The 20,401-nt window shown below is 52.6% G+C and overlaps 1 protein-coding gene across 4 annotated transcripts in view; it reads left to right on the forward strand.

Moving 5' to 3' along the window:
• The first annotated feature begins 688 nt into the window (after positions 1 to 688).
• RAI1 (retinoic acid induced 1) overlaps positions 689 to 20,401 on the forward strand; it is a 90,266-nt gene continuing 70,553 nt past the window's right edge. For 3 of the 4 annotated variants that reach the window (XM_039367971.1, XM_039367974.1, XM_039367976.1), the window contains exon 1: positions 689 to 912. The gene's annotated coding sequence lies outside the window, so the exon portion shown is untranslated. The remainder of the gene's footprint in view (positions 913 to 20,401) is intronic. The other variant, XM_039367969.1, reaches the window with a different exon arrangement.

Here is a 20,401-nt window from a genome sequence, read left to right on the forward strand (position 1 = left end):
GGAGACCCAGACGCTGCCGCTTGCGGGTGCAAGACACACCGGGGGATGCAGCAGGTGTGTTCCGGGCCCCTTCCCTGAAGGGTAGGTTAGGCAGAGAGGAAGCGGCTCAGCCGAGGCAGCAGCTGCAGCGGGGAAGGGGCGCCGCCGGGACTCTGGGGGGGGGGGGGGGCGGGCAGCGGATTCCGTCTCTCCCACCCCTCTCCACGCCGCGGGGGCAGCTCCCGACCCAGCCTCTTTTCTCTAGCCTGCCTGGCTGGGGGCTGGGCTGGGCTGGGGAGGGTTGGGTGATCCGCGGGGCAGCGCCCCCGTAAGAGCAGCTCCGAGGCGGGTTCTGGAAGAGCGAGGCGGAGGAGGGCGCCCGGTCCCCGCCTCCTCGGGTCGGGGGGGGCAGTAGACCCCCCACCCCGCCCCCACCCGCTCCGGGGCGCTCGCGCTCCAGCAGGGGGCGCTGTTGGGCTTGGCATCGCGTAGCTCTCCCGGGGGAAGCCCGAGCGCGCCTCTCCTGCTCCTCCGCCGCCGCCGCCTCCCGCGATGCCCCTGAACTTTTCCGCCGGCCCCCTCCCCGCCCGCGAGCGCCGCCCGCTCCTCCCGCCCTAGGTCCGGGTGGCTTCGCTGGCGCGCGGGGGGCTCCGGCCGCCGGGCAGACGATGGGCAGGCAGGGCCGAGCCGCGGGGGCGGAGGGCGCGGGGCGGGGGCGCCGCCGCCGCCGCTGCTAACCCGCCGCTGTAGCCGCCGCCGCCGCGTCTCCCGCGCCTCCTCCGCCCTCGCCGGACAGCGCCCCGAGGCCGCCCCGAGCCAGCCGAGCGCGCGCCCGCTGGATGGGCACGGCGGGGCGGCGGGCGGGAGGCTCCGGGCTCCCGGTGCTCGCTGAGCGGCGCGTCGGCCGGGCGCGGACGGCGGAGGCGAAGCCAGGTAAGGCAGGCGGGGGACCCGGCGGGGAAGGGGGGCCGGGGAGTCCGGGGGAGGCTCGAGGCGGGGCGGGCGCGGGGCTGAGCGGCGGCTCGGGGGGAGCGCGGCTTGCCGGAGAACAAAGGAGGCGAAGCGCCCGCGGGCGGCGGTCCGAAACGGGGCGGGCTGCGTCTTTGGCGGAGTAGCGGAGGGGCGGGCTTGGGGAAGGACTCGAGCCCCATCATCCCCGGCCAGCGAAGCCGCCATCGCATTCGGGAAAGCTGGGAGACGCGCCAAGCCCGGCCCGGGGCAGGGGGGACAGGCGGTCCCTCCCGGCTGCCAGCCCCAGCAGCCTCCACTCGTTCCCCCACTCCCCGGCCCAGATCCCCCCCGGCGCCCCCTCCCCGCCGTCTCTGGGTGCCTCGGCGGGGTCTTCCTGCCCGGGTCTCCCTGCTGGGCGAGCTCCGCCGTTGGAAGCCAGGGCGGGCGAGCCAGGCGGTCCCGGAGGCTTTGGGGCAGGGAGGGGGTCCCTCCTCTTCCTACCCTCGCCCCCCCCCCAACAGAAAGGAAGCCCGGGCATCTCCGGGGCGGCCGTGCGGGGTCCAGGAAGGCGCTGCTTCCTCCGGGAGGACTCCGGCCGGCTGTGGCTGCTCGGCCCAGCGAGGTGGGATCAAAGGCTCTTCCGCTGCGGCGCCGCCCCCGCGCTGCTCCAGACAAGCCCGCGGAGCCGGAGGGCAGCCAAAACCGCGGCTGGTTCCTGCCCGGCCTGGGCTGGCTTCGCTCCCCGGGGAGCGGTTCTGCTTTGCGTCCTCCCGGGCGGGGCGGAGGGCAGAGGGAGGCGCAGGGAGGGTCTCGCCTCCATTGGGGGAGGGGAGGGGAGGGGGCGCAGCTTCCTTCCTTGGCAGAGCCGCCTTTGTAGATAGCTGTTCCTTCGGCTTCCCAAAGGATCTGCGCAAGGGATGGGGAAGCTCTCCGTCCGGGAGGGGGGTCCGAGTCTTGCTAAACGGGCTGCTTTCCAGCCTTGAGGTCGAAGGAAGGGAGGGGGCGGGGAAGGACCCCACAGCTGGATATGTAATTTGTCCAGAGCCTAGGATGCTCCCTCTGGGTGATGGCTTTTCTCAGAGATCTCTCCAAACCCCTCACCACAGCCCTGCGGTGCAGACCAGTTAAGTCCCGTGCTGCAGAGGGCAAGTTTGCTTGCCAGAAGTACATTGCCTGGATGAAGATAGTCAGATCAGATCCTAGGTAGGTTGAGACCCTTTGAGAAACCTTGGAAGTTTTGCATTTTCTAGGGCAATAGGGATGGTTTGTCATCCTGGCTCTTAAACACTTTTCTTTGTGGGTTTAGCACGCGGTGTATATCTTCCCGGATATAAGTAGCATCAAACCCTGATTATTTCTCTGCACATCTGTGTCCCAAAGCCACTTTGCATGGAGAAAGACGATGGGCTTGAACCTCAAAATACCCATGTGGGACATCGCTCTTCTGTGGAACAGACCCAGCCTGATATAGATTTGATTTGGGATAAAAACTGCGAGAGGAGAATGGTAGAAAAAGCTACTGGGGAAGAAGAGGCTGTGATGCTGAGATGCTTCTTTTGAGATCCCCGTTTTTCACCTGGAGTCCCGGTCTTCAAATGGCCGCCAAAGAACAGGGTGTTTTTATGTGTTCGAAAGGGGAAAGTCTTATCCGTGTGGTAAGGAGTCGCGATAACTGCATTTAGTGCATTGTTGTTCCTCTTAGATTCAATTGGATTCCTATTTTTCTCCTAATCCTCCATGTCTTGCTCTTGCACCCCTTTGCCTCCTGGTTTACCTGTCTGAGGCAGCACTTTGTCTTCAGCCCATCTGTAAACCACACAGAGATGAAATCAGAGAATCTTGAGGCTGCAAGGACCCTGGAGTCTAGTCCAGCTCCCTACGCAAGGCAGGCAAAAATGAGTTTCTCGGTTTGAAAAAGGCTGTACGTTTCCATGTTAGATGTGTGTGTGTGTGTTTATATATTTTTAACACTCCTATACTGGTTTGTAAAGCTAAACTATTCTTGAATTACCGCAGAATAACCAAGGATTGGACGTCCACTCACCTAAGGGGGCCTCAGAATCTTCCTTTTCCATTGTTGCCATCTTACAGTTCTCGCTGTTGTTGATTTCTGGTATTAATCTGACTTCAAGTCCCAGCTTGTAGTGAGGGAAGCATCTTCCTAACTTTATCCATAAAGTTTTGAGACAGGCAAGGCAAGACAAAGAGTAGCTTGCACCTGGACACAAAGTTCTTTGTGAGAAAAACCTGCTTTTAGCCAGCAAAACCAAGTATATTAGAGACAGTCCACAGTCCAACTGAGGCCAAAATTTCTGTTCCTAAGTGAAACATTTGTTGAGTGAATTTTGCTTCATTTTGCCATAGTTGTTAACTAAATCACTGCACTTATTAAGTTAGTAACACGGTTGCTAAGTGAATCTGGCCTCCCCATTGACTTTGCTTGTCAGAAGGCCACAAAAAGGGATCATGTGAAACACCCCCCGGGACACTGCAACCGTTGTAAGTGTGAGTCAGTTGCCAGGCACCTGAATTTCAATCACGTGACCACGGGGATGCTGAAGCGGTTGTAAGTGTGAAAAATGATCATAAGTCACATTTTTCAGTGCATTGTAACTTTGATCACTAAATGAACTGTTGTAAATCAAGGATTACCTGTAATGGGTCTGTGGTCTTCAGATCAGTAGCCGTGCTTCCTGGGTGGAATTATGACAGAAATTCATCTAGCGAAGTTGAATTACTTTTGTCTCTTTGTTTCTTTCGTGGTGGCGGCTGTGTTTTGTTTTATGATAGGATCCTGGATGGTTTGTGCTTCCGGTCCAATGCATTGAAGGATTTGCAGCCCAATTAAGCAGACTTTTGAGGGACGGCCTCGTACCCGATGGGTTTGAGGGTAGCAAATCTGGCTTCGTCTTCAACATGCATGCATTTTTATTGTGGATGGTTTTCTGTTCTACGGTTAGGCAAAATTGTGGTGGATTTGGTTAAAATACTATGAAGGAGGACTGATCCCCAAATGCTGCAAAAGAATTGAAAACACGAGAATGCCGTATTGAGGTTTGTATGACGCTGGTGAAAATCTCTTGGTCTGGTCTAATTATTTTAAACAGCTTTGCAAAAATCAGATTTTCCTCTGGCAAAGGGGCAGGAAATTGGTTGCGATTGTCCAGCTGCTTGTCTGCTGTTGGCAAGGATCTGTTTTCAAGACATTTCAAAGTCCCTGAAACAGAAGCTTTAGAAAGATTAGTCTGAAAACTTCTGGACTGGCCTAAGATATTTTATTACCCGAGTGAAGGGCAAGTAGTACCTTTTTTCTAGTTTTGAGTGAAAGCAGCTAGACATTTCTTCCAGACTAGGAACAGGGCAACGGTTTCCACTCCAAATTTGACGAGCATTTGCTTCCCCCCCCCCCTCAAAGGTTGGGTATCGAGTGCTTTTTTAAAAAACAAAAACTGGCATCTTTCAACCAACTGATGAATCACTGTCTCCTGCTGAAATTCAGCCTTAGCTTTCAAAATGGGTGACCCTCCTCCCTCCCCCCCCCTCTCCTTTTTTTAGTTAGTTTTTTTAGAGGTTTCTTAGATGGAGACTCTTTTGAGAATCCAGATAGCCACCACACAAGGAGTAAGGTGGAGAGACCTGAATGGCAAAGACTACAAGCTCCAGCAGGCAGTGTGGGGTCTAGAATCCAACAGTTGCCCCCCCCACCCCCATTGCTGAAATCAAAATGACGTGGTGCCTCCTGGGAATTGTACTCTTCTCCATTTGGGGCCTCCTTGTGAAGGTGATATGGGTTTCTTGAAGACCCGGTCTGGGGGTGTTGGAAGGCCCAGGCCTGGTTTACTAAAGAGTAGCCTTCTGCACCTTGGCGAGGTGACTCATTCCCCACGAGACCCATCAGCTCAGAAGATGCTCTCCATCTCCATAAGCTTTGGAGATCTGAGGACCAGCTTGTGAAAGAGTCACGCTCTCCTCTTTCTTCTGAAATCTGCTTCTCTGCTGGGAAAGGACAACAGGGAGAGAGCAGGAGCAGAGAAGCTAGCTCTCTCCCTTTTTTAATAATTAAAAGGAAGTGGAGGAGGAGGAGGAGGGCTTTATTATCCCTTTGAGAGGAGCAAAGAAGCTCTGAAACCAACACCATGGAACGGCACTAAAGGAAGACTTCTGTTGCTTTCCCTTTTCTTCCACCCATCCACCCCCCACCCCACCCCTGGCAAAATTAATTGAATATATTGTCTTTCATGCCAGACACCTGGAGGGGCTCAAAGGGGAGGAGAAGAGAAGGCCAGCCATTGTTCTCCAGGTGGGGTCTCCAGAGACAGGAAGGATTTCTCTGGGGCTTTCAACGGAAGACCAGGCCAGGGCTCTGATCAGAGTCGGGTGTAGAGAAGGGTTGGACCTCAAGAACCTGGGGTGGGGCAGGGGGGGGGTTAAGGTGGACTGGCTGCTTGGAATCACAGCAAAACATTTTGCTCTCCTGAGATTCTCTTGAAGCCCAAACCCTTCGTAGCCTGAGCAGGCTGGGGAAGCGTGTACAGGCTGTCCTCGGCTTACGACCACAGTTGAGCCCAAGTTTTCTGCCGTTAAGTGAGACACTTGTTAAGTGAGCTTTGCCCCGTTTTACAACCTTTCTAGTCCCGGTCCTTAGCGAACCCCTGCAGTTGTTAATTGAGTAACGTGGCTGTTAAGCGAATCCGGCTCCCCCAGAGCAAGGGTAGGCAACCTCGGCTCTTTTATGACTCATGGGCTTCAACTCCCAGAATTCCTGAGTCAGCTATGGGGAGTTGAAGTCCATGAGTCATAAAAGAGCCGAGATTGCTTGCCCTGCCCCAGGGACTTGGCTGGTGAGAAGGTCACAATGAGCTGTCATAAATATGAACCAGCTGCCAAGCCCCTGGATTTGGATCAGGCGACCCCGGGGATGCTGCAGGTGTTATAAGGGTGGGAAAAGCAAAAGTCCCTTTTTTCAGCCCCGTTGTAACTTTGAACGCTCGCCAAATGAACTGTTGTAAATCGAGGACTGCTTGTAATGGGACCACCTGGTTTAATTCCTTTTGCTTTCTAGACTGGGCTGAAGAGGTGAGCTAATTTTCAATCTCAGATGCAAACAGAAGAGAGACTTGCATATCCAGCCACAGAAAATGGCTGCCGTGGAAAATGCTGTTCCTCTTCCTGGAACATGGACCAGAGGAAGGCAATCTGGAGGAACCATAGTGCATCTTCTGGTAGTCACAAGTCAGTAGAAAAGTCTCCCTTCGGTCCAGGTCAACACTCCTGCTGACTTCATGGGCATCGTGCATCGTGGCTATCATTTTCTTGGCCAGACGTGGCTTTGTCACCGTCTTCTTCCCAGGAAACACAACAACTTTGATGTGGGCCACAGGCAGGGTTTCAGTTGCGCCTTCCGTCATGGACACCATCTTGACTTTTTCTGGCCATATTCTGTAGACCTCCCTAGAGGCTGGCCGTATTCTGTAGACCTCTGATGTGGCCAGAGGTCTTTTTTGATGTTGTCCATTGTTCGAGTTTTCCAAGCTGGAGACTTCAAAGGTTGAATGGGTTCCACCATTACTCCTTGCTCTGCATGGCAGGGCTTCGGTCTTGAGCTCTGAGGGAGCTGCACTACATAGTTCCTCCCCAAGCCAAGCAAGAAGGAGAGGAAGGAATGTGATTTGGGAGCTTGGCAGGAGATTCTGCCTTTAACCCCTGCCTGGGATTGCAGCCTCCAGGCTTCCCTTTGACTGTGAACAGCAGATCAGAAGGGAAGAGGGGTGGGTGTGCCAGAAGCACTTTGTCCTCTAAGTAGCTGGTGGGAAGAGGAGGAGGAGGAGCAGGAGGAGAACCAGCTCTCCTGGGTTCAGAGATGGAGATTAAATAGCAGGAGCACTGAGCTGGCTCCTGGCTAATAGCAGGATGGAGAGGAAGAGAAAAGAGAAGGAAGGGAGAGAGAGAAAAACCACAGGGAGGAGAAGGTAGAAGCCACCAAAGCACCTTTCGGCCCTTTGCCATCTCCACAAAGCCAACATGGTCCACTTCTCGCCAGCCCAAGGCCTTATCTTGCAAAACCAGAACCAATCGGCCTGCAGGAAGACGCGGAGGAGAGGGGAGGGGGGGAGCCACCCGCTTGGACTCACAAAGAAACAACAACAAAAAACCCTTTCGTTTTTTAAATGCACAAAATGCACATACAAAAATTAAAATGCAGCAGCTGCCTGCCTGGCTGGCACTTGGCTCTCGATGCCTCCCTCCCCCCCCCCTTGCATGGAGGGTGTCTCTGACGTGCCACCGCGGCTCCTGCCGCCAGGGAGAAGTTTGGGGGGACCAGATAATGCTCCGATGGAAGTGCAACCTGTCTTCTCGGGCTGTGGTGAGCCCCAAGTCACACACACAAACCCCCGAAGCCGTTGGACGTAAAACACCACCCTTGGGGTGAATGCCGTGGGCTGAGACGCCCTCCCTCTGCCTCCCGGTCCTCGTCAAAGCTCTGGATAGCTTCCATTCTTCCTTTCCGATTCAGAGGACTGCACGGTTCTGGCAAACAGGAGGCGTGTGCGCTGCCGGTTCCCTTGCCGTCCAAATATACTGTATGTTCTGTCAGCTGGCAGCCAAAGTGGGAAGAAGGCTTTGGTTTTTGTTTTGTTTTTCAATCCCAAGCTGCTGGATTACATTCCACATGATCCTCTCTCCTCCTTTTTCTTCTGAGAAGCCTCTGTTCTTCTTTCGGATCCTGAGGACCAGGCAGAATCACGCAGCTCAATTCCCTCTCTCCAGCCTCGCCTTTTCCGGCCAGTTTCCATGTGTCAGTCATCCTTCTTCCACTTGGAGGGTGGCACGGGCCAACCTGCCCGATTCCTGCAAGCGGACTCATCATGGCTTTTAACTGGCACATTTAGGATGTTTCTCCGGCTGCAGCATATCAACTAGTAACAAGTGTGTAACAGCAGGATGCCTTAATGCTCAGGCGGTGTGTGTGTATGTGTGTGTGTGTGCGCGCGCACACACACACACACACGCAAACACCATCCTGAGACAGCTGGATTTGGGCTGCTGGTTCTAGCTTGCAGTTCTGGATGCCAGACTCTGTTCTTGGTATCTACCACCAGCATTCCCGTAGGTTTAGCCCAGTGTTTCTCAGCCTGGGCCATTTTAAGATGTATGGACTTCAACTCCTAGAATTCCCCAGCCAGCTTGTAGTGGGCAAGCAAATGAAGAACTGAATTCTGGCTGAATTATTCCACGTTGTTCTTGGGCTTAGCCAGACAGGAGCCGAAGTCTGCTCTGCCACAGAGAAGCCTCTAGACACGGGGTCAAGACATTGACAGCTTCACCTGTGCCATTTGGGGCTGACCCGTAGAGCTGGGTATCAGCAGCATACAAGAGTTGACCAAATCCGTCCCTGTCGGCTGGGAATTCTGGGAGCTGAAGTCTACCCAAGCAGGCTGGGGAATTCTGGGGGCTGAAGTCCACACAACTTAAAACCGCCAAGGCTGAGAAACTCTGGAACAGGCACATGGTTCTTGACCCGGGGTTCATTTCAGGGGGTTCCCCTCTCCCCTGCTCCTCAGCCTCTCAGAAACACCACCCCTCCTTCCCTTAAGACGACCCAGGCTGAAAGACGAAAAAAACATTTCTTTGACCATTGTGCTGGGTGGCTCCTCCCCTTCTCCAAGCCACGCCTCCCCACCAGCCTTCTGATCTGCAGTTGAGTTTGCAAGTCTTTATTATTCTTTATTGGTTATTTTCCAACACACAAACACACACACACACACACACACCCCCCCTGCAGAAGCACCAAAGCTGGTCCTGAGAATGAGTCACGCCTGAGCGTATCAACAGAGCCTTTCCTCGGTGAGCGAGGGATGGTGCTGAGCCTTCCAGATGCCCATCAACAGCTTGAGGCGGCTTCTCCTTTGCCTGGTTCCTTCTCGGAGCTGTTCGGCTGCCAGCCTCTTGGCTGCAGCTCAGGGGCCTCCAGCTAGGCCTGTGCAGGCAGCTTCCACCGGGGGCATTGGCACGGACCCTGGCAGTCGACAGGCGCGGAAGGCAGGAAAGCAACAGGCATCCTGGCCAAACTGGTGGGGCATTTGGGCAACTGTCCTGCATCCCCCCCATCTCCTCCTGCTCCCTTCCCTAACCTCGGAGAAGTCCTTTGCCAGCGCTGGCATCAAAGGGCCACCTTGCCCTCCTTGCAAAGGTGCAGCCCAGGTGTGCCTGGGGCACTCTTCTTCCACCTGTCCGTGCCCCCCCAAGTAAGCTGACCTCCCCCACACCCTCATTCCCACCATGGGGAAGGTGCAGCCAGGGTGCCTTGAAATGCAGCTGCGGTAGGCGGTTAATCATCTCCCTTAACAGGTTTATTTGCTCGTTAAACATTTAAGACTTGTTTAGCTTTATCAATTGCAGGGAGGACCCTGTGCAGAGATTTATGTGGCGGGCCACAGCAGGGGGTGGTGGTGTTCTGGCTGCCCTGGTTTTGGCTTCCCTGCAAATGGGGAGGAGGGGGGCTTTAGCCAGACCCCTCCTGTTCAGCCTCTCTTGTTCCTTTGCATCAAGGAAGTGGCCTATTCAAAGCCTTGAGATTGGCAAGCACCTGCTGTCCCCCCCCCTTTGCAAACAGCTCCTCTTCCTGCAGGAAGCCCACCCCTGCCAATGCAGGGTGGAGACGGGTGGGCTTCTTTCTTTGAGTGGCTTGCTGGAGTCCAGGAAGAGGGGCAAGCTGCAGCCTATCTAAAAGAGCCCCCGTTTGTTTCCATCAGCATGCCAGCTGGGGAATTCTGGGAAGTTCAGATGTATTAAAGATGCCAAGGTTGAGCAACAATGACCTAAACTGGGGGTCTCCCACCTTGGCAACTTTAAGACTTGTGGACTTCAACTCCCATGCTGGCTGGGGAATTCTGGGAGTTGAAGTCCACAAAGTTGCCAAGGTGGGACACCCCCAGTTTATGCCCTCTCGTTTGCCCTTTGAGCAGGCAGCGACAAGGCAGAGCTGCCCCCAAATCTGCCCTTGGGAAAAACCAGGCCTTGATGATCCTAGATGACCAGGGTCCCCCAGACCCTCATTCTCCATAAAGGGGCCTCTGCCCCGGATGGAAGAATGAAAAGGGCATGTTCGGTTTGCTGAACCAAATTGGGGGCTTGCCAAGTTCCAAATCCATTCCAGAAATACGCTGCAATCTAAAGATTGGGGGTGGGGGAAACCAGCTTCTGCACATCAGCCTTGCTTTCTATCCCTAATGCGAGAGAAAGTCCTGGTTTCGCATCGCCCTGTCGGCTCTCTTGGCAAGTCAAGGCTGGTAGGCCTTCAGGGGCTTCCTGTCTAGCACGGCAGGGTGGGAGCTTTTATAGAGCCACCCAACTCCACCCAAACGTGTCTGGATCTGGAGGAAGCTGGCTCGCTCCTCCAGACCCCAGTAGAAGGCAAGGCAGCTGCTGACAGCTGGACAATGGCTCTTCCCTGCAGCTGATCCACTGCATCTTCTCTGAAGGTCCCACGTTTCCTTGGGAGGTCTGCTCCTCCTTTTGCTGCCCTTGACGTCCTCCTGGCTGTGTCTCCCCTTGCCCGGTGTTGATACGTCTCCGGGGTCTCGACTCATGGCGCTCAAACGGGACCAAAGCAAGCTGTGGTGTGCCGTGTTGGCAACCTTGTCATTGGCCAGGCGCGCCATCCATATTCAGCGGCTGGCCATCTGTTCCTTCCCCCGGCTGATGGGATGTCTTGTGGGCTGTGTGGGTTCTCGTCCACGCTTTGCCACCCGCTTCAGCTCTTTGGTGCGGGCTGGGCTCATCCTCAAAGCAAGGTTTGCCCGTCCTTGGCATCGCCAGTGAAACGGTCCCTGGCATGGGGCTGGGAGACCTTCGGTCTGAGGACACAACCCAAGCTTTAGAGGGGGGGTGGAACATCGGCAACTGAATGATAGCTCAGCCCCCCGTTTCCAGGGGCAGCTGTTCCACCTTGGACTTCCTGGTCCTGCTTTGCATCTCCCCTCTCGTGCCAGTCCTGCAAACCCTGAGCCTTCTCTGGCCTGGGCAAGGTGGGTCCCACCGCCCCCAGCTCTTCTCCTTTTCAGCACAGCTAATCAAGCGAAGGAGAAAACGATAGTTTTAGCCTTCACCAGGAGAGCTGGCAGCGTCCTCTCTAGTCACAGCCAGGGATGACAAAGAAGCCCAACAGCTGCCAGCGAGAGAGGTGGAAAAAGAGCCGAGCCCCCTCCCCAGCACCCCAGCAAAGTCACCCTTTCTGGGGGGAGCAATGCCAAGGAGGAAATGCCAAGAGCTCAAGTAAAAACAATTGCCGCGGCTCTCCACCTCTCTCCCTTTCTTTGGCAAGCCATTTCTTTTTCCCAAGGCTGAATCTCATCCTCCCTCCCTCTCCTCCTCTCCCTGTCCTTCCCCCTTCGTTTGCCATTGAAACAGCTTACAATAAAACCCTGGTGCCTGCACGTGTCTGCTCAGATGTTCGAGGCAGTACAATAGGCAGAGACCTGCAGAAATGCTATGGCCTTTGAAAAAATAAATAATACTTCTTAAAAAGAGCATAACAAGCCATCCCCGTCTCCCTGAGCTGCTGCCTTTCCTTCCCTTTCTTTCTTTCTTTCTTTTTTTTTTTTTGCCCACCCCTGCTGCTGTCCTGGCTAATTATAATTGCACCAAAAAACAAAACAAAGGCAAAATTGAGAAGCACAAGCTGGCAGCAGCCAGTTGATGGAGGATCAGGGCTTCACCTCTGTCATTTTCTGAGCAGGGGGTGAGAAGGGGGCTGGCCTGCCTCCTCCATTGCTGCTGTTAGAGAGAGGGAGGGAGACATGGAAAGAGAGAGAGAGAGAGAAAGAGATGGAAAGAGAGAAAGAGATGGAAAGAAAAAAAAGAGAGAGACAGACAGAGAGACAGACAGAGAGAGACAGAGACAGAGACAAACAATCCAGGTATTGAACTGAAAGAAATTGCTTGCCGTTTCGTAGATGCTCTTTCAGGACTTGGGTGCTCATTTCCAGGGCTTTGGCTCCATTCAGACATTCTTTGTGGGAACCAAAGGACTCGTCTCCTGCTTCATCCGTTGTCTTCCAGAGATCTTGCAGGGGAACTCTTGTGCAAAGGTGCTTCTCCCCATGCCTGGAGGGTCTGTTGTTATGGCTGCCTCTGCTGGCTTCCTGGGGTGAAAGGAAGATGAGGGTTCAGATAAATCCTGCTGGCTTGATGCCACCTCCATGCTCTTATCTCTTGACTGGAACAGCGATGGGGGATGATATCCTGAGGAGAACCTTCTGGAAAGATTTAGGCCTCCGTTTTTCGGTCAAGGAAGGGGCTTTCTGTGCTCGAATGTGGCATTCTGGACCCAGGACACTTTTTCTGTGGCATGATTCCAGATGAACACAAAATTGGGGCAATTGTACGGAAATAAACTAGAGCTTTCCTCTACCACCACCCTGGGCTGATGGACTGAAGAACTGAATGAAGGGCCACCTGGTTTCCCCACCACAATGGTCAACACAGGGATTTTGGTTTGGATCTTCCCAGACTTGGCCATCTCTTCTCACCCATGCTTTGCTTTGCTTATCCTTCATTGTCATTGGCCAATGTCAGACACGGGCCATTGGCTTGCAGGAAGAGATTCTGTGGAGCTTCTCAGCCATCCAGGTCATGGTTGTCCCAAAGGTGCTTTTTTCCAAAAGGCAACTGGAATTTGTTTTTCCTTGAAGAAGTTTCACTTCTCATCCAAGAAGCTTCTTCAGTTCTGGAAGAGGAAGAAAGTTGGGCATGTGGACATGGCCACTTCACAATATGGCCGCCACAGGGAAGATGCTATGAACATCAACTGTCCCCGTAGTCTCTTGACCGTTCCAGCTAAGGACATCTTGCTAGAATGGACAACGATGTCCCATTGCTTAAGCCTCCTGTCATTTATCTAGTTCCCTAACCACAGATTCATCCAGAAACCCCATCCTCATATACAGTCCTCAACTTACGATCACAATTGAGCCAAACGTTTCTGTTACTAAGGCATTTGTTAAGTGAGTTTTGCCCCGTTTTACAACCTTTCTTGCCACAGTTGCTAAGTGAATCACTGCAGCTAAGTTAGTCACACGGTTGTTAAGTGAATCTGCTTCCCCACATTGACTTTGATTGTCAGAAGGTTGCAAAAGGGGATCATGTGATGCCAGGACCTTGCAACCATCATAAGTACATGCCAGTTGCCAAGCGTCTGGATTCCGCAATGGTTGGAAGTGTGAAAAATGGTCGGATGCCACTTTTTTCAGTGCGGTTGTAACTTTGAGCGGTCACTAAGTGAATGGTGAATAGTCAAGGACTACCTGTGTCTGGGTAGGGGAAGTCAAAAGGGGGATTGATTGTTGGGGAAGATTGTTGGGTGTTGTGGGATGGATGTACAAGACCCAGCAGAAGATGTGGGGCAGGGGGTCAGCCGGACTGCGTACCTGTAGTCTTGCATGTGCCTTTTCCCCCTCTCTCCTATGGGGTTTCCCAGCATCTGAGCCTTCCCAGTTCTTATGCTAATGAGGTGCATTAATGCTTAATGACTGTGAACAGGGCTGGTTAATTGCACCTATCTGTGCAGGAGGCACGTTGACGTGTATGAGGGAACGACCGCACGAAACAGCTGCGTGGCCTCCCGGACAGTCTTAATTACACGGAAAACGAATGTGATCTAAACTGCCAGGACAGCGATTAGCTGAAACAGGCAGGTGGTGTGCGATGCCAAAAGTGCCAAAGACTCAGAAGCTAACTGGGGGGGGCTGCAGGGTTGGAGTGTGGGGAGGTGGTTGGAGAGGGAGGGGCAGGGGGCCAGATCCTCCAGCTGAGGAGAAGGTAGCCAGCCCCTCTTACCCAAACAGCTTTGGCATCGGGTGGGGTGGGACCAGCCCCGTGGAGCAGATTAATTTAATTAATTTATTGCAGTTAGTTTGGCAAAGGCATTATCTGCCGTCTGGAGTGGAATACTGAGCAGGCCCATTAATGCTCTGCCAGTAAATCTTACACCCAGGAAGCAGCGAGGAACGAGGCTCCCCCCCATTTCTGCATCTCACCGGTGCCTTGAACACAGCTCCCTGCCAGAGTTACAAAGGGTTTTTCCTTCCTACCCCTCCTGCTCCAGTGGGGGTGGTTTCATTTCTGTGTTAACAGCTCTGTAGGTCACACACACACACACACACACACACACACACGCGCGCGCGGCCAAGGGGAATGTGGTTCAGATGCTGCTGTTCCTCTGGCAGCAGCTCCAGAAGTCGGAGGTTTGGCCATGGAGGTAGCAAGCTACCTGCCATGGTGCACCATCTGCTGCTAATTAATGATGCTTGCTCGCTCGCAATTATTTCTTGGTCTGGAGGCGCTGGAGAGGGAAGATTGCTGCTGGGTCAGGAAGAGAGAAAGGGCCATTTTTTGTGTGTGCGTGGAATTAATCCATCCCTGTGGCTGATGGACGCCCCGTTTGGGATAAGTGGGATGAAAAATGCAAAGGGAAGGCGAAGGGAGAGGAAACGCATGGCTTTCCCGGATTAAGGCGAGGGAAGGCGCCTGCTGAATCCTGATCCCTGCCTTAGCCTCGCACCCAGCCTCGCACGCCGGGCAGGCTGAGGCTGGGCCGAGGGCAGGCGCTGGTCGTTCCGGAGAAGCAAGCGTGCAAGGATTAGGGGTGTGAGAGGCAGAATCCATGGGGGGAGGGGGAAGGGGTTTGCAACTAAGATGCAAACTCTGATACAGGGGGTCCTTGACTTACGCCCACAGTAAGTGAGACATTTGTTTAGCAAGTTTTTGCCCCGTTTTACGACTTTTCTTAGCACAGTCGTTAAGTGAATCACCACGGTTAATAAATCAGTCACCCGGTTGTTAAGCAAATCTGGCTTCCCCATTGACTTCATTTGTCAGAAGGTCACAAAAGCGGATCAGATGACACCCCCACCCGGGACACTGCAGCCGTCATAAATGTGTGTCAGTTAACAAGCATCTGAATTTTGACCAGGTGACCCTGGGGATGCTGTGATGGTCATAAGTGTGAAAAATGGTCTGACGTCACTTTTTTTCAATGCCGTTGTAACTTTGAACGGTCACTAAATGAACAAATGCTGGAGGCAGGTTGTTCCACTGGTTAATTATTCTCACTGTTAGGAGGTTTCTCCTTAATTCCAGGTTGCTTCTCTCCTTGATTAGTTTCCATCCGTTGTTTCTTGTCCTTCCTTGTGGTGCCTTGGAGAATAGACTGACCCCCAACTCTTCTTTGGGGCAGCCCCTCAAATACTGGAAGGCTGCTATCATGTCCCCTGTAGTCCTTCTTTTTTCTAGACTAGATATACCCAATTCCAGCCAACGTTCTTCCCACGTTTTAGCTTCCAATCCCCTAATGGCTTCGCCCATGGCTAATATCTTTTTTCCCCTGGTCTGACCCTTTGCTGAGCGCCTCCCTCGGACCCTCCATCCCACCCTGCCCGGAAGACCGCCAGCCTCCTTCCCCTGGGTGCCTCAGATGTGGCCGTGGTAGGGAAGGCTTTACCCTTGTGTACTGGCGGTCCCGGCTAATCAAGGTTTGCAGCAGTCAATCTGGATGCCCAAGCTGTGCCGAGACAGCCAATAACAATCAATTACAGATGTATTGATCAGCTGTCAAGGTTAACAGCCAGAGGGCTGACAACCCTTGCGAGGGGAGCCAAGGCGAAGTGACTCTGTTCGGATTGTGTTTGTGAGGCTTCTTCAAGATGACCTTACTGTGTTCTCTCCCCCTTCTTGGCAGGCGAGGAGGGGGCAGCCACCGAAATAGCTCCTGCCTCTTGCCAGGCGCCAGGCAACGGCATCTGGCTTGCTTCAAGTCAAGTTTGAGAGGCAGCATCTGTTGCCGTTGGACACGGGGCTGGCCAGCCACCCACGTCGGAGCTCAGACCATTGACGGCGGGGACTTTGCCTTAAAGCAAAAAGGGGGGGATTCCCCAGACATCCACCCTACAAAGTATGAGTGACTCTTAGATCGAGGGTCTTTCTCCAAGCTGACCCTTCAGATGTCTCCACACTCCGAGGTGTCCAAGAGGCAGAAGCCAGGACAGGGTTAATGCAGGAAAAAGCGCCGTGCGCCAGAATTCTGATTTATTCACCAGAATTGGGGATACCAGTGGCCAAACCAGCCTCTGGACTATTGTAGCTTTTTAAAGAATAATTTGTCTAAGTCAGGTGTGCCCAACCTTTGGCAACTTCTAAGATCTGTGGACTTCAACTCCCAGAATTTCCCAGCGGGAATTGTGGGACTTGAAGTCCGCAAGTGTTAAAGTTGCCGTGGTTGGATATCTGTGGCCTTTGTGGATATCGCCTTTGGGGCATGCCAGCTCATGTAGCCAAATCTTGGCATTGGTGGAAGGAATCTGCAAGGTCATGGATTCACTTTTGGTTCATGATGCTGTGGGGTTCCCCAGATTGTGGTTTGTAAATCATGTTTTACAGCTTACCAACGTGTGAACCAAGCAGCTATGGTTGGTTCCATAAATCGTAGGCAAATGGTGGCCACTGGATGGCTTGACACTTCACAATCCTGAGATCTACAGTGGAGTTGAGCATCTCGAGGTGTTTGAAACACGTGATAGTATCTTTGGAAGAGGCACCTGACCCAAGTCATCCTTGTCTGGACAATTGCTATTTTCCAAGAGTTAGCCAGGCTTCAGCGACTCAGCCTAAAGCTATAATCTTCTGGGTTTACTGATTCCATCTGGGTTAATGATTGGGGCTAATTAACTTGGTTAGGGTGTTTGCACAACATATTTACGTATCTTGACCTGCTGAAGTGTGTTCTGCCAGATTTATATAACACAGTGAAACAAAATAAAGCTTGCTTGTTGTTGGCTTAATAGACTCAGCCCGAGATTTTCCCAAACCTGGTTTAAAACCTGGCAAGTCCAGAGAATATGTGGTTGACAAGCCATGGCTACAGCCACACTTAATACAATGTCTGCACCAGGTTGGCCTTTGAGGTCCCCTAAGAACAATGGGTATTTTTCCGGTGCATATCAAAGCTAATTCTGAATGCTCTGTCACACTTTAGCACAATCAAGAATGAGAATCTTGGTGGGGGTGTAGTAGTCAATTGCATTTTTTTCCTTGGTTCTTGTGTATTTTGTTTGTTCTTTCTTGTTCGCTGCTTCAAGCTGTGTTTTGCTTTGACGGAAACACAGGACGTAAATTGAATAAATCATCATATAGTTATGGAATCCGGGGGGGGGGAGTTGTCCCCTCTTTGTTAAGATTACTACGGGGATAATGCTGGCTTTGACAGACCACACAAAGGAGACCTTGGGGAGGGGGGCATCGGAGTCACTGGGGGCCGAAATGTCCACCGAGTGCGGAATGCACGGCTTTTTGCTTCTTTTAATCAAAACCGTACCCTTCCCATTCCTGAACCGGCAGGGTTCATATTTCATGTTTGAAAGTTGGTGGTGAGTGTGTGTGTGTGTGTGTGTGTGTGTGTGTGTGTGTGTGGTGTGTGTGTTAATCCGCTTGGGTAGGGAAAAAGCCACTGCCTTCAGTGGTAGCTCTGAAACAGCACATTTCACCTGTTTGAGAAATTCAAGACTGGGCAAATTTATGCTTGAGATAAGAAAGGGCGTGGTGATTGCCTTCAGAGGCCCTCCTGACTCATTGTGCATGCTCTCCAAAATGCTTTGGGGCTTACTTATGGGACGTGAGAATTCATTTTTTTAAGAGAGAGGGGGGGGGAAAGAGGGAGAGGGAGACGGAGAGAGAGGGAGAGAGAGAGGGAGAGAAGGGAATTGATGAACCAGTTCCAAATCAGGGTAGGAAATGGACTCTTCCAGCAGTGGCGGAAGAAGTTGACTGGAGAACTTCCTTTGAGTCAACTCTTCATCCCTGAACTGCTTAAGCCAGGGGTGTCCAACCTTGGCCACTTAAAGACTTGTGGACTTCAACTCCCAGAATTCCCCAGCCAGCATCGCCAAGTGGCCAAGGTTGGAGACCCCTGGCTTAAACCCAGAGGGGTTTATCCAGACATTCCTTCCTCCTGTCAAACCAACAATTTTGAACACCACTAAAGATTTTCTGGGCTCACCATCAGCCGAGCCTAAAGCTCTTCCCTTCCTCTGTCTAATGGTGTTAAATTGATTAGCCCCAAACCCCAGTGACAAATCACGGGGGCGTTAATAAGATTCAGAGGCCAGGGATTGGGAGATGCTGGGAGCCCTACCATAGAGCTGTCAGTAAATAGCTGGATGGTTTTAAAACTCATAAAATTGGGGGGGAGGGGGGAGGAAAGTCTCCTGTCTTTCCCTCTTTCATTGGCTTCAAGAGAAACTGCTGCCAATCACCTTTGTTGGCTCTGCACGCTTTTCTCTCCTCTGCAGCAGTGCCAAATCCCCAAACCGCATGGAGAAAAGAAGAGAGGCCGATGCTAAACAATTCTTTAAAATTAATTATTTTCCCCTTCTCGGTTCCTCCCTCATCGTTCCATCCACTCTCTTCTCCCCATCCTCGTCTCCTCTCTCCCTGTCTCCCCAGCTAATGACTTCTAAGCACTCTGACATTTCCACAACGGCAGCCTCTAACCGTGTGCATTACATGCTGGTACATAAATTGGCCAGACGGCTTGCAGATCCCTCCAGAAGCCTTCCCCCTTCGGAGGCTGATCTCCCCCGTGAATCTCTTGAGTGTCCTTCAGAGGTGGGCTAATGGGGTGCTGAGGCCCTTCCTTTCCCCTTGAGCTGGTTACCTGCTTCTTTGCAGCTCCACTCCATGGTTTTGCACCAGTGGAGTAGTTATCCCCTTTGCTGCTGTTGGCTTGGCAGAATAACAGTGACAGAATAACAGAGTTGGAAGGGACCTTGGAGGCCTTCTAGTCCAGCCCCCTGCTCAAGCAGGAGACCCTATACCAGAGGTGTCAAACTGCTGGCCCGCGGGTCGGATGCATCATAGTGAAACTGCGCCCAGCCCATTGCCGTGATACTTTCGCGACACATCACGTGATGTTGCAAGTTTGACACCCCTGCCCTATACCATTTCAGACAAATGGCTGTCCAGTCTCTTAAAAACTTCCAGCGCTGGAGCATTCACCACTTCTGGAGGCAGGTTGTTCCACTGGTTAATTGTTCTAACTGTCAGGAAGTTTCTCCTTAGTTCTAGGTTGCTTCTCTCCTTGATTCGTTTCCATCCCTTCCTTCTGAGCTTTAGATACCAGATGCAAGAAGTCCCATCGCTGGAGGTTTTTAAGAAGAGACTAGACAGTCACTTATTTGAAATGGTAGGTTCTTCTGCTTGAGCAGGGGGCTGGGATAGAAGACCTCCAAGGTCCCTTCCAGCTCTATTCTAAATAGAAGGCTGATTGAGCCATATTCTTGTTATTTCCTGGAACCTGTTTGCTGGCCACTGCTGGAGACTGGATCGTGCAGAAATTCAGTTTGACCCAGCTGAATTCTTTTTTCATCCCTGCATTCTGGAAGTTTTATCGCGTGATCCAGAAACGACGGCCCAGCTTCGCCACTCCACAAGGCTGTTGTTAGGAAGTGTTGAGTCAACCCCTTTCTAGTGCGTTAAATCTGGAGGGAAACAAATACATGACGCTGATCCTAAAAAGATGTGGAAGTCTTTTCTTCCCCACCTCCTTCCCTCCTCGGCCTTTGTGTGTTTTCTGCAGCTGCTAAGACATTCGTGTGAGCTATTATTCCAAATTTTCTTGCCAAAATCATTCCTCATTGGGTGGAGAAGCAACCATTAGCAATCAGCCTCTAATCATGCGCCAGAGAAATGTTTGCGTCCTGCGGTTCCTTTGCTGAAGGGGGATGTGAGGGGAGAGGGGCAAAGTCTTCTGGAAATTGGGGCCAGGTGGGGACACTGCCTTGCCTTCCTCTGCAGATGCCACGGAAAGGAGCCTGTGGCGACTCGCCCAATTGTGAGAAAGCGAGACATGCAACGGGCCATTCCCTTCCTGCTGATTTTGTTGAGCCTGTGGAAGGCATGAAGGCAGGGCTGGAAGTAAAAGGCGAGAGATTCCAGAAACGGGATGAAGGAGAATGTTGGAAAGCAAAGCTGGGAGGAAGGGCCTTGGCAGAGTCCAATCTTGGAGCAGATTTTGGAACAGGACACATCCAGGCGAAGAGTATCATAGGGCTGGAAGCGACCTTGAACGTCTTCTAGCTCAACACAGGAGTCTTTATACCATAACAATAGCAATAGCACTTATATACTGCTTCACAGAGCTTTACAGCCCTCTCTTAGCGGCTTACAGGGTCAGCATCTTGCCCCCCAACAATCTGGGTCCTCATTTTACCAAGCTCAGAAGGATGGAAGGCTGAGTCAACCTGGAACCGGTCAGGATCGAACTCCTGGCAGTGAGCAGAGAGTTAGCCTGCTATACTGCATTCTGACCATTGTGCCACCATAGCTCCTGTGCTGGCCACCACCACCATCCTGGACAAAAGGCTGTCCAATCTTTCCTTGAAAACCTCCAACAATGGAGCACCCATAAGTCCAGGAGGCA

This window comes from Crotalus tigris, unplaced genomic scaffold (assembly GCF_016545835.1).
Source record: "Crotalus tigris isolate CLP2741 ecotype Arizona unplaced genomic scaffold, ASM1654583v1 scf7180000020608.1315917, whole genome shotgun sequence".
NCBI lineage: Eukaryota > Metazoa > Chordata > Lepidosauria > Squamata > Viperidae > Crotalus > Crotalus tigris.